A 19,200-nucleotide genomic window follows, 5' to 3' on the forward strand; every position below is an offset into this window, starting at 1 on the left:
GAGATATACCTGCTGGAGCGCGTGCTACAGGTGGGTGTTGTTATCATGACCAGTGAGATATACCTGCTGGAGCGCGTGCTACAGGTGGGTGTTGTTATCATGACCAGTGAGATATACCTGCTGGAGCGCGTGCTACAGGTGGGTGTTGTTATCATGACCAGTGAGATATACCTGCTGGAGCGCGTGCTACAGGTGGGTGTTGTTATCATGACCAGTGAGATATACCTGCTGGAGCGCGTGCTACAGGTGGGTGTTGTTATCATGACCAGTGAGATATACCTGCTGGAGCGCGTGCTACAGGTGGGTGTTGTTATCATGACCAGTGAGATATACCTGCTGGAGCGCGTGCTACAGGTGGGTGTTGTTATCATGACCAGTGAGATATACCTGCTGGAGCGCGTGCTACAGGTGGGTGTTGTTATCATGACCAGTGAGATATACCTGCTGGAGCGCGTGCTACAGGTGGGTGTTGTTATCATGACCAGTGAGATATACCTGCTGGAGCGCGTGCTACAGGTGGGTGTTGTTATCATGACCAGTGAGATATACCTGCTGGAGCGCGTGCTACAGGTGGGTGTTGTTATCATGACCAGTGAGATATACCTGCTGGAGCGCGTGCTACAGGTGGGTGTTGTTATCATGACCAGTGAGATATACCTGCTGGAGCGCGTGCTACAGGTGGGTGTTGTTATCATGACCAGTGAGATATACCTGCTGGAGCGCGTGCTACAGGTGGGTGTTGTTATCATGACCAGTGAGATATACCTGCTGGAGCGCGTGCTACAGGTGGGTGTTGTTATCATGACCAGTGAGATATACCTGCTGGAGCGCGTGCTACAGGTGGGTGTTGTTATCATGACCAGTGAGATATACCTGCTGGAGCGCGTGCTACAGGTGGGTGTTGTTATCATGACCAGTGAGATATACCTGCTGGAGCGCGTGCTACAGGTGGGTGTTGTTATCATGACCAGTGAGATATACCTGCTGGAGCGCGTGCTACAGGTGGGTGTTGTTATCATGACCAGTGAGATATATCTGCTGGAGCGCGTGCTACAGGTGGGTGTTGTTATCATGACCAGTGAGATATACCTGCTGGAGCGCGTGCTACAGGTGGGTGTTGTTATCATGACCAGTGAGATATACCTGCTGGAGCGCGTGCTACAGGTGGGTGTTGTTATCATGACCAGTGAGGTGAGATAAGGCAGAGCTTTACCTAGCATAGACTTGTAGATGACCTGGAGCCAGTGGGTCTGGCGGCGAATATGTAGCGAGGGCCAGCCGACTAGAGCATACAGGTCGCAGTGGTGGGTGGTATAAGGGGCTTTGGTAACAAAACGGATGGAACTGTGATAGACTGCATCCAGTTTGCTGAGTAGAGTATTGGAATCTATTTTGTAGATGACATCGCCGAAGTCGAGGATTGGTAGGATAGTCAGTTTTACTAGGGTAAGTTTGGCGGCGTGAGTGAAGAAGACTTTGTTATGAAATAGAAAGCCGATTCTAGATATGATTTTGGATTGGAGATGTTTAATATGAGTCTGGAAGGAGAGTTTACAGTCTAGCCAGACACCTAGGTATTTGTAGTTGTCCACATATTCTAGGTCAGAACCGTCCAAGGTAGTGATGCTAGTCGGGCGGGTGGGTGCAGGCAGCAAAAAAAAAATTTGGTTTTACTAGCATTTAAGAGCAGTTGGAGGCCACGGAAGGAGTGTTGTATGGCATTGAAGCTTGTTTGGAGGTTAGTTAGCACAGTGTCCATAGAAGGGCCAGATGTATACAGAATGGTGTCATCTGCATAGAGGTGGATCAGGGAATCACACGCAACAAGAGCGACATCATTGATATATATAGAGAAAAGAGTCGGCCCAAGATTGAACCCTGTGGTACCCCCATAGAGACTGCCAGAGGTCCGGACAACAGGCCCTCCGATTTGACATACTGAACTCTGTCTGCAAAGTAGTTGGAGAAGGTACGGTGGGATTCGAAATGGTCAGTGATCTATTTATTAACTTGGCTTTCGAAGACTTTAGAGAGGCAGGGCAGGATGGATATAGGTCTGTAACAGTTTGGGTCTAGAGTGTCACCCCCTTTGAAGAGGGGAAAGTGGCAGCTTTCCAATCTTTAGGGATCTCGGATGATACGAAAGAGAGGTTGAACAGACTGGTAATAGGGGTTGCGACAATGGCGGCGGTTAGTTTTAGAAAGAGAGGGTCCAGATTGTCTAGCCCAGCTGATTTGTATGGATCCAGGTTTTGCAACTCTTTCTAAACATCTGCTAACTGGATTTGGGTGAAGGAGAAGCTGGGGAGGCTCGGGCAAGTAGCTGCAGGGGAGGGGGGAGCTGTTGGTCGGAGTCGGGGTAGCCAGGAGGAAACCATGACCAGCCGTAGAGAAATGCTTATTGAAAGTGTCGATTATCATGGATTTATCGTGGTGACCGTGTTACCTCGCCTCAGTGCAGTGGGCAGCTGGGAGGAGGTGCTCTTGTTCTCCATGGACTTTGCAGTGTCCCAAAACTTTTTGGAGTTAGAGCTACAGGATGCAAATATCTGTTTGAAAAAGCTAGCCTTTGCTTTCCTGACTGCCTGCGTGTATTGGTTCCTAACTTCCCTGAACAGTTGCATATCGCGGGGACTATTCGATGCTATTGCAGTCCGCCACAGGATGTTTTTGTGCTGGTCAAGGGCAGTCAGGTCTGGCATGAAACCAAGGGCTATATCTGTTCTTAGTTCTACATTTTCTGAAAAGGGCATTGCTATTTCAAGATGGTATGGAAATTACTTTTAAAGAACGACCAGGCATTCTCGACTGATGGGATCAAATCAAATCAAATTTATTTATATAGCCCTTCGTACATCAGCTGATATCTCAAAGTGCTGTACAGAAACCCAGCCTAAAATGAGGTCAATATCCTTCCAGGATACCCGGGCCAGGTTGATTAGAAAGGCCTACTCGCAGAAGTGTTTTAGGGAGCGTTTGACAGTGATGAGGGGTGGTTGTTTGACCACGGACCCATAGCGGATGCAGGCAATGAGGCAGTGATCGCTGAGATCCTGATTGAAAATAGCAGAGGTGTATTTGGAGGGCAAGTTGGTCAGGATAATATCTTTGAGGGTGCCCATGTTTACGGATTTAGGGTCTTGTGCAAATTGGGGGAGGGACACAAGAAATAAATAACTTTACATGTGTGGCTCCTTGCCACAATCAATCAGCCAAAAATAACTCATACTCAGAGGGACTTTGAAATCATTTTTGCAGAGAGGGAATCTAGTGTGGAAGGAACAACTTCCAATTTGGAAGATGAAGCATTTTCCGAATATGAGGATCATGCCTCTGTCAATACTGAGTCTGACAGTGAGTTGGAAGAAGAGGATGAGATGGACCCTCAGCCAGCCCCAGGACCAGTCCGTCAGCAACCAGCTCATCAGCAGCCTGCAGGAGGAGAAAGATGGATGTCAAAAAATTGTGAAATTGAATGGTCTTCTTCCCTAAGGAATGAGCCAACCCGCATGGTTGCCAATGTGCCAAGGATGCAAGGGCCGGGGCCGATGCGGATGGAGGTTACTCATGTTCAGGACATAAAGTCTTCTATTGAACTGTTCATCCCAGACACAAACCAGAAAATCATTCTGAACTGCACTAACTTTGGAAGGAAGGAGTGCTTTTGGAGAGAGATGGAAGAAAATGGACCAAACTCATATACATGCATACTTTGAGGTTCTTAACCTTGCTGGTGTTTTCAGATCCAATGGGGAATCCACAGAATCCCTGTGGGATGCAGAAACCGGCAGATAACTTTTCTTTGCAACAATGTCTCTGGGAAACTTCCACATTATTTCCAGGATTATCAGCTTCGATAACTGAGACACCAGACCAGCTCGGCGGCAGAGAGACAAGTTAGCTGCAATCAGGTCAGTGTGGGAGAAGTGGGTGGACCGCTTTCCCCTGTTTAACACCCCTGGGCCCAATGTTGCTGTTGATGAGCAGCTTATATCATTTAGGTGCCGCTGCCCCTTCAGACAGTACATACTGTCTAAACCCGCAAAGTTTGGAATGAAGATCTGTGCTGCCTGTAATACTACTTCATCATATTATTGGAACTGGGAGTATATACAGGGAAGCCAGATGGAGGAGCCCCTGAGAACAACCAAGGGATGTGGGTTGTCCTGGATGTGACACAGGGACTCCGTGGCCCCAACATCACTTGCTATAACTTTTTAATTCGCACAAGCTGGGACAGGAGCTCCTCAAGAGGAAGCTGACGATGGTAGGAACAGTACGAAAAAAGAAGCCAGAGCTCCCACCTCAGCTGTTGAAGTTTGTGTTCATGGCCGACACGTCCCTAGTGTCCTGAGTGCCAAAGAAAGGCCAAAATGTGGTACTGATGAGTACGCTGTTTATTCTCTGTTGGTTGGGGCGTGATAGTGACTAGGGTGGGTCATCATGGTTAATGGTTTGTGTTGGCCTGGTTTGGTACCCAATCAGAGACAGCTGTTTATCGTTGTCTCTGATTGGGGATCATATTTAGGCAGCCATTTCCTCATTGTGCTTTGTGGGATCTTGTCTACAGATAGTTGCCTGTGTGCACACCAGTAGCGTCACGGTTCCTTCGTTCGTTCGTTCATTCGTTCGTTCGTGACTCTCGTTCGTTTGTTCAAGTTTGTTTTGTTTTGTTTCGTGAGTTTCTATGAATTAAAATATGTGGAACTCTACGCACGCTGCGCCTTGGTCCAATCATTATGACGAGCGTGACAGAGTGATGTTATTGCGTGTGTGTGAGTCTGAATCTCGTACCTTGGCCTGCTATACCTATATATGTGAGTGAGATTCCTGAATATTTTATTCATTCTAGATTGCAGACGGTAACAACGAGAATGTCACGGATCTCTCTGTGACTTCCATCGCTCACACCTGGCCCCTATTCCCACACCTGGCCCCTATTCCCACACCTTGCCCCTATTCCCACACCTGGCCCCTATTCCCACACCTGGCCCCTATTCCCAGGCCCCTATTCCCACACCTGGCCCCTATTCACACACCTGGCCCCTTTTCCCACACCTGGCCCCTATTCCCACACCTTGCCCCTATTCCCACACCTGGCCCCTATTCCCACACCTGGCCCCTATTCCCACACCTGGCCCCTATTCACACACCTGGCCCCTTTTCCCACACCTGGCCCCTATTCCCACACCTTGCCCCTTTTCCCACACCTGGCCCCTATTCCCACACCTGGCCCCTATTCACACACCTGGCCCCTTTTCCCACACCTGGCCCCTATTCCCGCACCTTGCCCCTATTCCCACACCTGGCCCCTATTCCCACACCTGGCCCCTATTCACACACCTGGCCCCTTTTCCCACACCTGGTCCCTATTCACACACCTGGCCCCTATTCCCACACCTGGCCCCTATTCCCACACCTGGCCCCTATTCACACACCTGGCCCCTATTCCCAGGCCCCTATTCCCACACCTGGCCCCTATTCACACACCTGGCCCCTATTCCCACACCTGGCCCCTATTCACACACCTGGCCCCTATTCCCAGGCCCCTATTCCCACACCTGGCCCCTATTCACACACCTGGCCCCTTTTCCCACACCTGGCCCCTATTCCCACACCTTGCCCCTATTCCCACACCTGGCCCCTATTCCCACACCTGGCCCCTATTCCCACACCTGGCCCCTATTCACACACCTGGCCCCTTTTCCCACACCTGGCCCCTATTCCCACACCTTGCCCCTTTTCCCACACCTGGCCCCTATTCCCACACCTGGCCCCTATTCACACACCTGGCCCCTTTTCCCACACCTGGCCCCTATTCCCGCACCTTGCCCCTATTCCCACACCTGGCCCCTATTCCCACACCTGGCCCCTATTCACACACCTGGCCCCTTTTCCCACACCTGGTCCCTATTCACACACCTGGCCCCTATTCCCACACCTGGCCCCTATTCCCACACCTGGCCCCTATTCCCACACCTGGCCCCTATTCATACACCTGGCCCCTTTTCCCACACCTGGTCCCTATTCCCACACCTGGCCCCTATTCACACACCTGGCCCCTTTTCCCACACCTGGTCCCTATTCACACACCTGGCCCCTATTCCCACACCTGGCCCCTATTCCCACACCTGGCCCCTATTCCCACACCTGGCCCCTATTCCCACACCTGGCCCCTATTCCCACACCTGGCCCCTATTCCCACACCTGGCCCCTATTCACACACCTGGCCCCTTTTCCCACACCTGGCCCCTATTCCCGCACCTTGCCCCTATTCCCACACCTGGCCCCTATTCCCACACCTGGCCCCTATTCACACACCTGGCCCCTTTTCCCACACCTGGTCCCTATTCACACACCTGGCCCCTATTCCCACACCTGGCCCCTATTCCCACACCTGGCCCCTATTCCCACACCTGGCCCCTTTTCCCACACCTGGCCCCTATTCCCACACCTTGCCCCTTTTCCCACACCTGGCCCCTATTCCCACACCTGGCCCCTATTCACACACCTGGCCCCTTTTCCCACACCTGGCCCCTATTCCCGCACCTTGCCCCTATTCCCACACCTGGCCCCTATTCCCACACCTGGCCCCTATTCACACACCTGGCCCCTTTTCCCACACCTGGTCCCTATTCACACACCTGGCCCCTATTCCCACACCTGGCCCCTATTCCCACACCTGGCCCCTATTCCCACACCTGGCCCCTATTCACACACCTGGCCCCTATTCCCAGGCCCCTATTCCCACACCTGGCCCCTATTCACACACCTGGCCCCTTTTCCCACACCTGGCCCCTATTCCCACACCTTGCCCCTATTCCCACACCTGGCCCCTATTCCCACACCTGGCCCCTATTCCCACACCTGGCCCCTATTCACACACCTGGCCCCTTTTCCCACACCTGGCCCCTATTCCCACACCTTGCCCCTTTTCCCACACCTGGCCCCTATTCCCACACCTGGCCCCTATTCACACACCTGGCCCCTTTTCCCACACCTGGCCCCTATTCCCGCACCTTGCCCCTATTCCCACACCTGGCCCCTATTCCCACACCTGGCCCCTATTCACACACCTGGCCCCTTTTCCCACACCTGGTCCCTATTCACACACCTGGCCCCTTTTCCCACACCTGGTCCCTATTCACACACCTGGCCCCTATTCCCACACCTGGCCCCTATTCCCACACCTGGCCCCTATTCCCACACCTGGCCCCTATTCCCACACCTGGCCCCTATTCATACACCTGGCCCCTTTTCCCACACCTGGCCCCTATTCCCACACCTGGCCCCTATTCCCACACCTGGCCCCTATTCCCACACCTGGCCCCTATTCCCACACCTGGCCCCTATTCCCACTGATTGTATTTGTATAAATGTGCCCTTTGTTCACGATGGTGCTGTTGATTATTGGTACTATGTCCGTTGGTACTGTGAGGACCTGTGCTGTGTGTTTTGGCTTTCGTGCCCTTGTGGATTGTGTAGATGATTACGGGTCTCGTCCCGTGTGTTTGTGCTTGTGTGTAGTTATTCGAGGAACTCCTCGCTGTTTTGTTTGGGCTTCAACCCTGTGCTTTGTATCGTGTTTGTTTGGTCTTTGTCCCTTTGCCCTTACACGGCACGCCATAATTTGGGGTATAATAAAAAACCATATTAAGCATTCCTGTGCCTGTCTCCCGAATCATTGCTACCAGCGTGACAGAATAATCGAACATTGAGGGAGACAGCGAGAATGGAACGTCCGACTGACTACGCTGCTACGGGTCCGTCCGGCACCCCCTCAACTTCAGCAGCCACAACTGGCCCATCCGACGCCACTGCTACTGGCCCGTCCGGCACCCCGGCAACTTCAGCAGCCACAACTGGCCCGTCCGACGCCACTGCTACTGGCCCGTCCGGCACCCCGGCAACTTCAGCAGCCACAACTGGCCCGTCCGACGCCACTGCTACTGGCCCGTCCGGCACCCCGGCAACTTCAGCAGCCACAACTGGCCCGTCCGACGCCACTGCTACTGGCCCGTCCGGCACCCCGGCAACTTCAGCAGCCACAACTGGCCCGTCCGACGCCACTGCTACTGGCCCGTCCGACGCCACTGCTACTGGCTGTGATGTGTGCGGACCCAAGAAGGACAGGAAGACAAAGTAATACATTTGCAACACAAATACAGTAAAACTCTGTCCCTCGTGTGTAGAGCGGCCTTCATTTGTGTTCAATGGGGCTCATATATCATTTCCATAAAACTGGCTGTAAAATTTGTCCTTCCAATTTGTTCAGTTCTTTTTGAATTTTTGAATATTTTTTATTTAACCTTTATTTAACTAGTTTAACTTCTGTTTACAAAAAACACATTTTATCAACAACAATAACGAATAGGGCTTTCATTGATAAATGTGAACTAGCAGAGGTAAATATTAACCATGGATGCTGTCCATATTGTTTGTAATTGATATAAGTCTAAGTCTAAGTCTAAGTATGAAGTATTTTGTTCGATAAATTGTTCTGGCTGTATTGTTTTAAAAACCCAATAATGTTGTGGGTCCATCAGACCGGCGAACATTGGGTGAAAAACAAAATGACCACCAAACATGATTCTAACGTATGCCACAGCCACACACAAAGAATAGAATCATCTAGAACCTCTTCATTTATTTGTGTTCTGGGATTTCAAAGGATAACAAGTGGTTGGAAGCAACCCCTCATTCAACGGCCAATGAATAATGTCCTTTGAAGCCCTGAATGCCCATGGCCTTACATCGTCCAATTAGGAGGGATCTGAGAGAAACGCCTGCTGCTGATTCGCTCCCTCAATCCCCTCTCTAATGGCCTGTCTCTCATAGATCCCTATGGATCCACATTAGTCATGTAGGACGCAGCAACTCAATGTCCTCAACAGACATGTACAGTAATGTAATGTAAACATCCATCAAGAAGGTCAAATAATGTTCACTGCAAGCAGGTAGATAGTGAATGAATGGTCTGGGGTGTTTGAGGCTCTCCATGCTTCTTTCTTTCTCTCTGTCCCTCTCTCCCCTCCCTCCCCCTCTCTCTCTCTTTCAAACTCTCTCTCAACCTCTCCCCTCTCTCTATTTCACACTCTCTCTCTCTCTCCCTCTCCCCTCTCCCCCCCCTCTCTCCAAGGTGATGGGTTTTACAACTACCTCGTCAATCAGCGATGGTATGAGGCTGCGCTCACCCCCAATGAATAGCTGGCCATAGAGCAAACCATTTGAATGGATAGATCGTAACAGGAGGGCGTACGGCGAGTACTGCCCCGTCATTTCCCTAGGAGTTACCGTCCCGGCCCCACGGACAGAGAAATGACTTTCAGAGTTCATCCCTCTCTCGCCCTCAGACTCTTCAGACTGTTTCTCTACAGTCAAAGGATACTATTTTGGCATTGACTAATGGTATGCTGCCATGGAGGTCCTGCACACGACTCACATCCTCTCTTCTTCCTCCTCACTGCTATCTCTGTGGTTTCTGATATTGTGTCAGATAATACTGTAGATGATCTCAGAAGACATCCATAGAATCTTAGAAGAAATAAATAGAATCTTAGAAGACATCCATAGAATCTTAGAAGACATCCATATAATCTTAGAAGACATCCATAGAATCTGAAAAGAGATCAGTAGAAACTTAGAAGACATCCATAAAATCTTAGAAGACATCCATAGAATCTGAGAAGAGATGAGTAGAAGACATCCAGAGTAAGCATATTCTGCGAGAACAATGTGATGGAGAAGTTCTATGGAGGCACCAGCATCAACAATCCAGGGAGAATCTAATCAACATACTTTTGCCACAATCCTGAATATCCTCCTGACTATTCTCTATTGAATCACATTCTATTATTGAATAAGATACAAACACCCTGAATATTTAGGCTCCATGCATACCATTGTAATTGGTACAGAATGTTCTCTTATAACAGTCTGATACATTTACATGTAAAACATCCCTTTGATAAAATCCTTCTTTGTGCGAGGCGATATTAGTGGATGAAATTGCAATGATAGACCATCCCCCGGCGAGGGAGACCGCAGGCATGTCAAATACTTTGAAGAAAATTGAGTTTATCTTTATCCACGGGAGAGTTCCTTGTTTAAATCAAGCCATTTCCTTCATAATGATTAGCTTCCCCCACTTCTCCACTATTCTGAATATCTGAATACGCCTCATCTTTATATTTTCCTATGCTGCTAATCTGTTCAGAGACGATGATATATACTGGTGGAGCATGTTTCCTAATCCGGTTCAATCTGGATTATAAATTCTGATTCTTTTCATTAACTATGACAAGGGTGTTCCCAGAACCAGGGGTCATCATGGATGATACACACACACACACACACACACACACACACACACACACACAGATACACACACACACAGATGCACACACACACACACACACACAGACGCACGCACACGCGCACACACACACACACACACACACACACACACACACACACACACACACAAAAACTACTGTTATCTTGAGTCTCATCCAGAGAGGAACTACATGATTGATTTGAGTCCAAATCCTGTAATTGACTTGCACATTGTCATATAAAGACAGTGATATATGTACAGGATTCTAGATTGTTCTGGTTCCCCATGCAGACATCTGGTGAAGGCTATAACCCTCTGACAGAAACATATTATTGCTATTAGTGAAGTACCATAAGAGGGGGTTTGACCCAAAGCCTCCCTTTATCCTCTGTGTCCTTTCTGTTTCTGGAGTAGGTCACGGGGGAAAGGGGTATTTTCTAGGAACTGGTTGAGTGAGAATACGTCTCTTTGTAGATGGAGGGGAAGCTCTGTAGACGGAGGGGAAGCTCTGTAGACGGAGGGGAAGCTCTGTAGATGGAGGGGAAGCTCTGTAGATGGAGGGTAGGTCTGTAGACGGAGGGGAAGCTCTGTAGACAGAGGGGAAGCTCTGTAGACGGAGGGGAAGCTCTGTAGACGGAGGGGAAGCTCTGTAGACGGAGGGGAAGCTCTGTAGATGTAGCATGAAGCACATCAACAATATGGACACCTTTCAGAAGCCACAGTAAACACTACTTAACAGGATGGAGCAGTCTAGTGACTGCTGCTGGAGGGTAGGTCTGCATACCTGGCCTTACGACAACAACACACGTTTACCTTTTCACACTGAGTCAATAGTTTCCATCTGCAGGGTTTAGAAATAAAGAAATGCATAGCATGTTCAGCAACGGTCAGGAGTAACCTTCATGTAGTGATGTTCTGCTCCAACATGTACACACATAAACACACACACACACACACACACACACACACACACACACACACACACACACACACACACACACACACACACACACACACACACACACACACACACACATACATACATACATGTTAATGGTTATGTGCTTATTATGTGTATATGTGTGTCCTTCTCTGCACAGAGATCCTGAACGGGGGGGTTTATGTTGACCAGAACAAGTTCCTGTGCCACGCCGACACCATCCACTGGAGGGACATCATCAAGAACCCCCAAGCTGAGCTCTTGGTGGTACCGTCCAACAACAGTGGCCTTGGATGTGAGTATGGGGAGAAACCACAAAGCTGCGAGGGAGGGGTGGTCGAGGTGCTGAGGGATGCTTCTCTAAACTTCCAAGGTGCACATTATACACACACACACCTTCACACCTTCACACACTTACATGTTTCCTCAGTTTCATACAAATTATATTGTTCCTTCCTTCCTTTGTATCCTTCATCTCTGTTTTGCTGAAGGTGAGTTGGAAGCAGCATCACAATAGATCCGTGATTAAACTCACATGGAGGTGGTTGTGTTGCTATGCAGCCAGGCCCATGGTGATTCTGTCTCAGCTGCACATAAAGCTCACTAAAGCTGACAGCCAGCTCCAATCAAAGTGTTTGGAACACTGATATGGCTACCGGCCACTGTGTGTCGAAACACACAGCCATTGGCTACCGGCCATTGTGTGTCAAAACACACCGCCATTTTAGTTCCAAGTCCACTCCCTCAAACCTTCTCCACATTTTCAATTTGTTTTCCCCTCCCTAGATTGCATTGTATGCCAAGGAAAAGTGAGGGCATGATATGCATTCAATATCAGTGTAGAAAATGTCACTGAATGTCACAGTGACCACTAAAAACAGCACGTATGACCACGAAATGTCACACAACGCTCGAGTGAGCATGTAGATTCTCCCCATAAGGTGTCTGTTTGAGATGTTAGAAGAAGAAGAGAGGACAGATGAGAGGACAGAGGAGAGGACAGAGGAGAGGACAGAGGAGAGGACAGAAGAGAGTACAGAGGAGAGGACATAAGAGAGGACAGAGGAGAGGACAGAGGAGAGGACATAAGAGAGGACATAAGAGAGGACAGAGGAGAGGACATAAGAGAGGACATAAGAGAGGACAGAGGAGAGGACAGAGGAGAGGACATAAGAGAGGACGGAAGAGGGGATGGAGGAGAGGACAGAGGAGAGGACATAAGAGAGGACAGAGGAGAGGACAGAGGAGAGGACAGGACAGAGGAGAGGACATAAGAGAGGACATAAGAGAGGACAGAGGAGAGGACAGAGGAGAGGACAGAGGAGAGGACAGAGAGAGGACATAAGAGAGGACATAAGAGAGGACAGAGGAGAGGACAGAAGAGAGGACATAAGAGAGGACAGAGGAGAGGACAGAAGAGAGGACAGGGGAGAAGACAGAAGAGGACAGAGGAGAGGACAGATGAGAGGACAGAGGAGAGGACATAAGAGAGGACAGAGGAGAGGACAGAAGGGAGGACATATGAGAGGACAGAGGAGAGGACATAAGAGAGGACAGAGGAGAAGACAGAAGAGGACAGAGGAGAGGACAGAGGAGAGGACAGAAGAGAGGACAGAAGAGAGGACGGAAGAGAGGACGGAAGAGAGGACGGAAGAGGGGACGGAAGAGAGGACGGAAGAGGGGATGGAGGAGAGGACAGAGGAGAGGACAGAGGAGAGGACATAAGAGAGGACAGAGGAGAGGACAGAAGAGAGGACAGAGGAGAGGACAGGACAGAGGAGAGGACATAAGAGAGGACATAAGAGAGGACATAAGAGAGGACAGAGGAGAGGACATAAGAGAGGACATGAGAGAGGACAGAGGAGAGGACAGAAGAGAGGACATAGGAGAGGACAGAGGAGAGGACATAAGAGAGGACAGGGGAGAAGACAGAAGAGGACAGAGGAGAGGACAGATGAGAGGACAGAGGAGAGGACAGAAGAGAGGACATAAGAGAGGACAGAGGAGAGGACATAAGAGAGGACAGAGAAGAAGACAGAAGAGGACAGAGAGAAGGACATAAGAGAGGACAGAGGAGAGGACAGAAGAGAGGAGAGAAGAGAGGACGGAAGAGAGGACGGAAGAGAGGACATAAGAGAGGACAGAGGAGAGGACAGAGGAGAGGACATAAGAGAGGACATAAGAGAGGACAGAGGAGAGGACATAAGAGAGGACATAAGAGAGGACATAAGAGAGGACAGAGGAGAGGACAGAGGAGAGGACATAAGAGAGAACATAAGAGAGGACATAAGAGAGGACAGAGGAGAGGAGAGGACAGAGGAGAGGACATAAGAGAGGACATAAGAGAGGACAGAGGAGAGGACAGAGGAGAGGACATAAGAGAGGACATAAGAGAGGACAGAGGAGAGGACATAAGAGAGGACATAAGAGAGGACAGAGGAGAGGACAGAAGAGAGGACATAAGAGAGGACAGAGGAGAGGACATAAGAGAGGACAGAGGAGAGGACAGAAGAGAGGACGGAAGAGAGGACAGAAGAGAGGACCTAAGAGAGGACAGAGGAGAGGACATAAGAGAGGACAGAGGAGAAGACAGAAGAGGACAGAGGAGAGGACAGAGGAGAGGACATAAGAGAGGACAGAGGAGAAGACAGAAGAGGACAGAGGGGAGGACATAAGAGAGGACAGAGGAGAGGACAGAGGAGAGGACAGAAGAGAGGACGGAAGAGAGGACGGAAGAGAGGACGGAAGAGGGGACAGAAGAGAGGACGGAAGAGGGGATGGAGGAGAGGACAGAGGAGAGGACATAAGAGAGGACAGAGGAGAGGACAGAAGAGAGGACAGAGGAGAGGACAGAGGAGAGGACATAAGAGAGGACATAAGAGAGGACATAAGAGAGGACAGAGGAGAGGACATAAGAGAGGACATAAGAGAGGAGAGGACAGAAGAAGGACATAAGAGAGGACAGAGGAGAGGACATAAGAGAGGACAGGGGAGAAGACAGAAGAGGACAGAGGAGAGGACAGATGAGAGGACAGAGGAGAGGACATAAGAGAGGACAGAGGAGAGGACAGAAGAGAGGACATAAGAGAGGACAGAGGAGAGGACAGAAGAGAGGACGGAAGAGAGGACGGAAGAGGGGACGGAAGAGAGGACGGAAGAGGGGATGGAGGAGAGGACAGAGGAGAGGACATAAGAGAGGACAGAGGAGAGGACAGAAGAGAGGACATAAGAGAGGACAGAGGAGGGGACGGAGGAGAGGACGGAAGAGGGGACGGAGGAGAGGACAGAGGAGAGGAAGGAGGAGAGGACAGAAGAGAGGACGGAGGAGAGGGAGTATAAGACAATACGAGTTGGTATAAAATGAGAGAGTGGCTCGGCGTGCGTGGGAGCCCAGGTTGCCAGATTGAGGCTTTCTTTGAGGTTGCCAGATTGGATCGCTATTTAACATAATAATTTTTGGAGTGAGCGAGGCGTAATTTCACAGGCAGGCAGGGGGCCGAGGGTGACATTCACTCAGCCCTCCACTTCAGTATGTAATTACCACACAGTCAATTAAAGCCTGATGATGACAGGCCCATTCACGCTCACTGACGGTGGGCTATGATAACTGTTATGTGTCATGTCCCCACTTTTTGCCTGAGAGAGATGACTTGACTGGGAGTGGATCCTTGTCCCTCATACTTACTGTAGACCCAGAGAGAGACAGCGAGAACAATGAGAGCACACTCACCCACTCTCATAGTACACTCACCCACTCTCATAGTACACTCACCCACTCTCATAGTACACTCACCCACTCTCATAGCACACTCACCCACTCTCATAGCACACCCACCCACTCTCAGAGTACACTCACCCACTCTCATAGTACACTCACTCACTCTCATAGTACACTCACCCACTCTCATAGCACACTCACCCACTCTCATAGCACACTCACCCACTCTCATAGCACACTCACCCACTCTCATAGTACACTCACCCACTCTCATAGTACACTCACCCACTCTCATAGCACACTCACTCACTCTCATAGTACACTCACCCACTCTCATAGTACACTCACCCACTCTCAGAGCACACTCACCCACTCTCAGAGCACACTCACCCACTCTCAGAGCACACTCACCCACTCACTGAGCACACTCACCCACTCTCAGAGCACACTCACCCACTCACTGAGCACACTCACCCACTCACTGAGCACACTCACCCTCTCTCAGAGCACACTCACCCTCTCTCAGAGCACTCACCCACTCTCAGAGCACACTCACCCACTCTCAGAGCACACTCACCCACTCTCAGAGCACACTCACCCACTCTCAGAGCACACTCACCCTCTCTCAGAGCACACTCACCCACTCACTGAGCACACTCACCCACTCACTGAGCACACTCACCCATTCACTGAGCACACTCTGAGGGTGTGTTTAGGGGGGAACGGTTAACGGGTGGTGAGAGGATGTTTATGGGTGGTGGGTTGGAGGATGGAGGTTTGTGTGTGTGTGTGTGTGTGTGTGTGTGTGTGTGTGTGTGTGTGTGTGTGTGTGTGTGTGTGTGTGTGTGTGTGTGTGTGTGTGTGTGTGTGTGTGTGTGTGTGTGGATGGTTATCTGACATGTTTTGTGTGTGTGTGTGTGTGTATATGTGTGTGTGTGTGTGTGTGTGTGGTCCCCAGGCAAACGATGTCATCGCTCTTGTAACGGACGCTGCTGGGGCCATCAGGACAACCAGTGCCAAAGCTGTATGTATTACACACACACACACACACACACACACACACATACACACACAAAATATGTCAGATAACCATCAACACACACACACACACACACACATACACACACACACACACACACATACACACACAAAATATGTCAGATAACCATCAACACACACACACACACTCACACTTACACTTACACTCACACACACACACAAGGTCAGAGAGAGCAAGAGAGAGAGAGCAAGAGAGAGAGAACAAAGAGAGAGAGAGACAGAGAGAGATAAACAGAAAGAGAAAGAGAGAACGAGAGAGAAACAGAGAGAAACAGAGAGAGAAACAAAGAGAAAGAGAGAGATGAACAGAAAGAGAGAGAGAGAGAACGAGAGAGAAACAGAGAGAAACAAAGAGAAAGAGAGAGATAAACAGAAAGAGAGAGAACGAGAGAGAAACAGAGAGAAACAAAGAGAAAGAGAGAGAAAGAGGGAGAGACAGAGAGAAAGAGAGAGATAAACAGAAAGAGAGAGAGAACGAGGGAGAAACAGAGTGAGAAAGAGGGAGAAAGAGAGAGATAATCAGAGAGAGAGAAACAGAAAGAGAGAGAGAGAAAGAGCAAGAGAAACAGAGAGAGAAACAGAGAGAGAAACAGAGAAAGAAAGAGAAACAGAGAGAGAAACAAAGAGAAAGAGAGAGAAACAGAGAGAGTTCAAGCAGCTGAGGATTTCACTGTAACACTCCTCTGTGTAATGACAGGGTGAACTCCAGTCGTCATAGACAACCATAGAGAGTGATTGGTCTTTTCTCTGCAGTTCCTCAGTCAGAATAATAGAGCTAAGAGCTCCACAGCTTTCTGTCCTACCACTTCATTATGTTCCCACACAGAGGGACAGGAAGTGAGCACTTAAACACAAGGCTTTGACAACCCAGAATTATTATGCCACTGTGTGAAGTGTGTGTGTGTTGTTGGGATCCTCTTCTCTTCTCAACAGGGTATAAACCCAGAGTCATTAAACAGGGGTGTAGGGATTGATTTATCATTGACCACGTTCCATATCAGCCATTTTCTATGGAGAGCTATAACTTACACTATATAACTGGCAGTGCATGTGTGTGTGTGTGTGTGTGTGTGTGTGTGTGTGTGTGTGTGTGTGTGTGTGTGTGTGTGTGTGTGTGTGTGTGTGTGTGTGTGTGTGTGTATACCTGTGTCAGTAATGTAAACCCTGTGCTCTCCACAGTGACCAAGACTGTGTGTGCTGAGCAGTGTGACGGCCGTTGCTTCGGCCCCTACGTCAGTAACTGCTGCCACAGGGAGTGTGCTGGGGGCTGCTCGGGACCCAAGGACACAGACTGCTTCGTACGTGGACACACACATACACACACACAAACACACAGATGCCCCCACAGACACCTACACAGTTATCCACAGTTAACCCCCCTCACACACACACACATTACTCTCCCAACACAACAACAGAATTCACACAAATTCTCTAATTCCCCAGTTACTGAAAGACACATCTCTGTGTGTTTAATAGACTGTAGAAGTCTACTGACTCCTCCTCAGATGAAACAACCAAATGGCTCATTTATTATTCTAATTATGATCCTTCACCCCCCTAACATTTTCTGTTCATTTAATGAAGGAATGTTTTCTACTAACAGAGCGATATTACAGTTGTAATGTATAGAGCCTTATCCAATTCAATTATTAGTCGCTATTAGAGGTCGCAAACACTGACGACAGACAAGTTCAACGTTTTATGAGAAAAACATTTCACCATTTAGCCTTGGGATCAATGGCTTCTATTTGACTAACAGTTGACTCATATATGGTGTGTCTGGAGGCTTGGAGGATATGAGTGTTTTGGCTGCAGATACAGTATGACCTGGAGAATAAGAGTGTTTTGGCTACAGATCCAGTATGACCTGGAGGATAAGAGTGTTTTGGCTGAAGATACAGTATGGCCTGGAGGATAAGAGTGTTTTGGCTGCAGATACAGTATGACCTGGAGGATAAGAGTGTTTTGGCTGAAGATACAGTATGGCCTGGAGGATAAGAGTGTTTTGGCTGCAGATACAGTATGACCTGGAGGATAAGAGTGTTGCAGTTGGCTTGGCTGAAGATACAGTATGGCCTGGAGAATAAGAGTGTTTTGGCTGCAGATGCAGTATGACCTGGAGGATAAGAGTGTTTTGGCTGCAGATGACCTGGAGGATAAGAGTGTTTTGGCAGTATGACCTGGAGGATAAGAGTGTTTTGGGTGCAGTTACAGTATGACCTGGAGGATAAGAGTGTTTTGGGTGCAGTTACAGTATGACCTGGAGGATAAGAGTGTTTTGGGTGCAGTTACAGTATGGCCTGGAGGATAAGAGTGTTTTGGCTGCAGTTACAGTATGACCTGGAGGATAAGAGTGTTTTGGCTGTATGACCTGGAGTTGTTTTGGCTGCAGTTACAGTATGACCTGGAGGATAAGAGTGTTTTGGCTGCAGTTACAGTATGACCTGGAGGATAAGAGTGTTTTGGGTGCAGTTACAGTATGGCCTGGAGGATAAGAGTGTTTTGGCTGCAGATACATATCCAGTATGACCTGGAGGATAAGAGTGTTTTGGCTGCAGATACAGTATGACCTGGAGAATAAGAGTGTTTTGGCTACAGATCCAGTATGACCTGGAGGATAAGAGTGTTTTGGCTGCAGATACAGTATGGCTTGGAGGATAAGAGTGTTTTGGCTACAGATCCAGTATGACCTGGAGGATAAGAGTGTTTTGGCTGCAGATCCAGTATGACCTGGAGGATAAGAGTGTTTTGGCTACAGATCCAGTATGACCTGGAGGATAAGTGTGTTTTGGCTGAAGATACAGTATGACCTAGATAAGTGTGTTTTGGCTGCAGATACAGTATGGCCTGGAGGATAAGAGTGTTTTGGGTGCAGTTACAGTATGGCCTGGAGGATAAGAGTGTTTTGGCTACATATCCAGTATGACCTGCAGGATAAGAGTGTTTTGGCTGCAGATACAGTATGACCTGGAGGATAAGAGTGTTTTGGCTACAGATCCAGTATGACCTGGAGGATAAGAGTGTTTTGGCTGCAGATACCAGTATGGCCTGGAGGATAAGAGTGTTTTGGCTGCAGATGCAGTATGACCTGGAGAATAAGAGTTTTGGCTGAAGATACAGTATGGCCTGGAGGATAAGAGTGTT

General features: G+C 49.1%; 1 pseudogene; it reads left to right on the forward strand.

Moving 5' to 3' along the window:
• LOC115127351 (receptor tyrosine-protein kinase erbB-4-like) overlaps window positions 1-19,200 on the forward strand; it is a 219,139-nt pseudogene that overhangs the window by 64,144 nt on the left and 135,795 nt on the right.

The sequence above is a fragment of the Oncorhynchus nerka genome, linkage group LG2 (genome assembly GCF_034236695.1).
Source record: "Oncorhynchus nerka isolate Pitt River linkage group LG2, Oner_Uvic_2.0, whole genome shotgun sequence".
In the NCBI taxonomy this organism is placed as follows: domain Eukaryota; kingdom Metazoa; phylum Chordata; class Actinopteri; order Salmoniformes; family Salmonidae; genus Oncorhynchus; species Oncorhynchus nerka.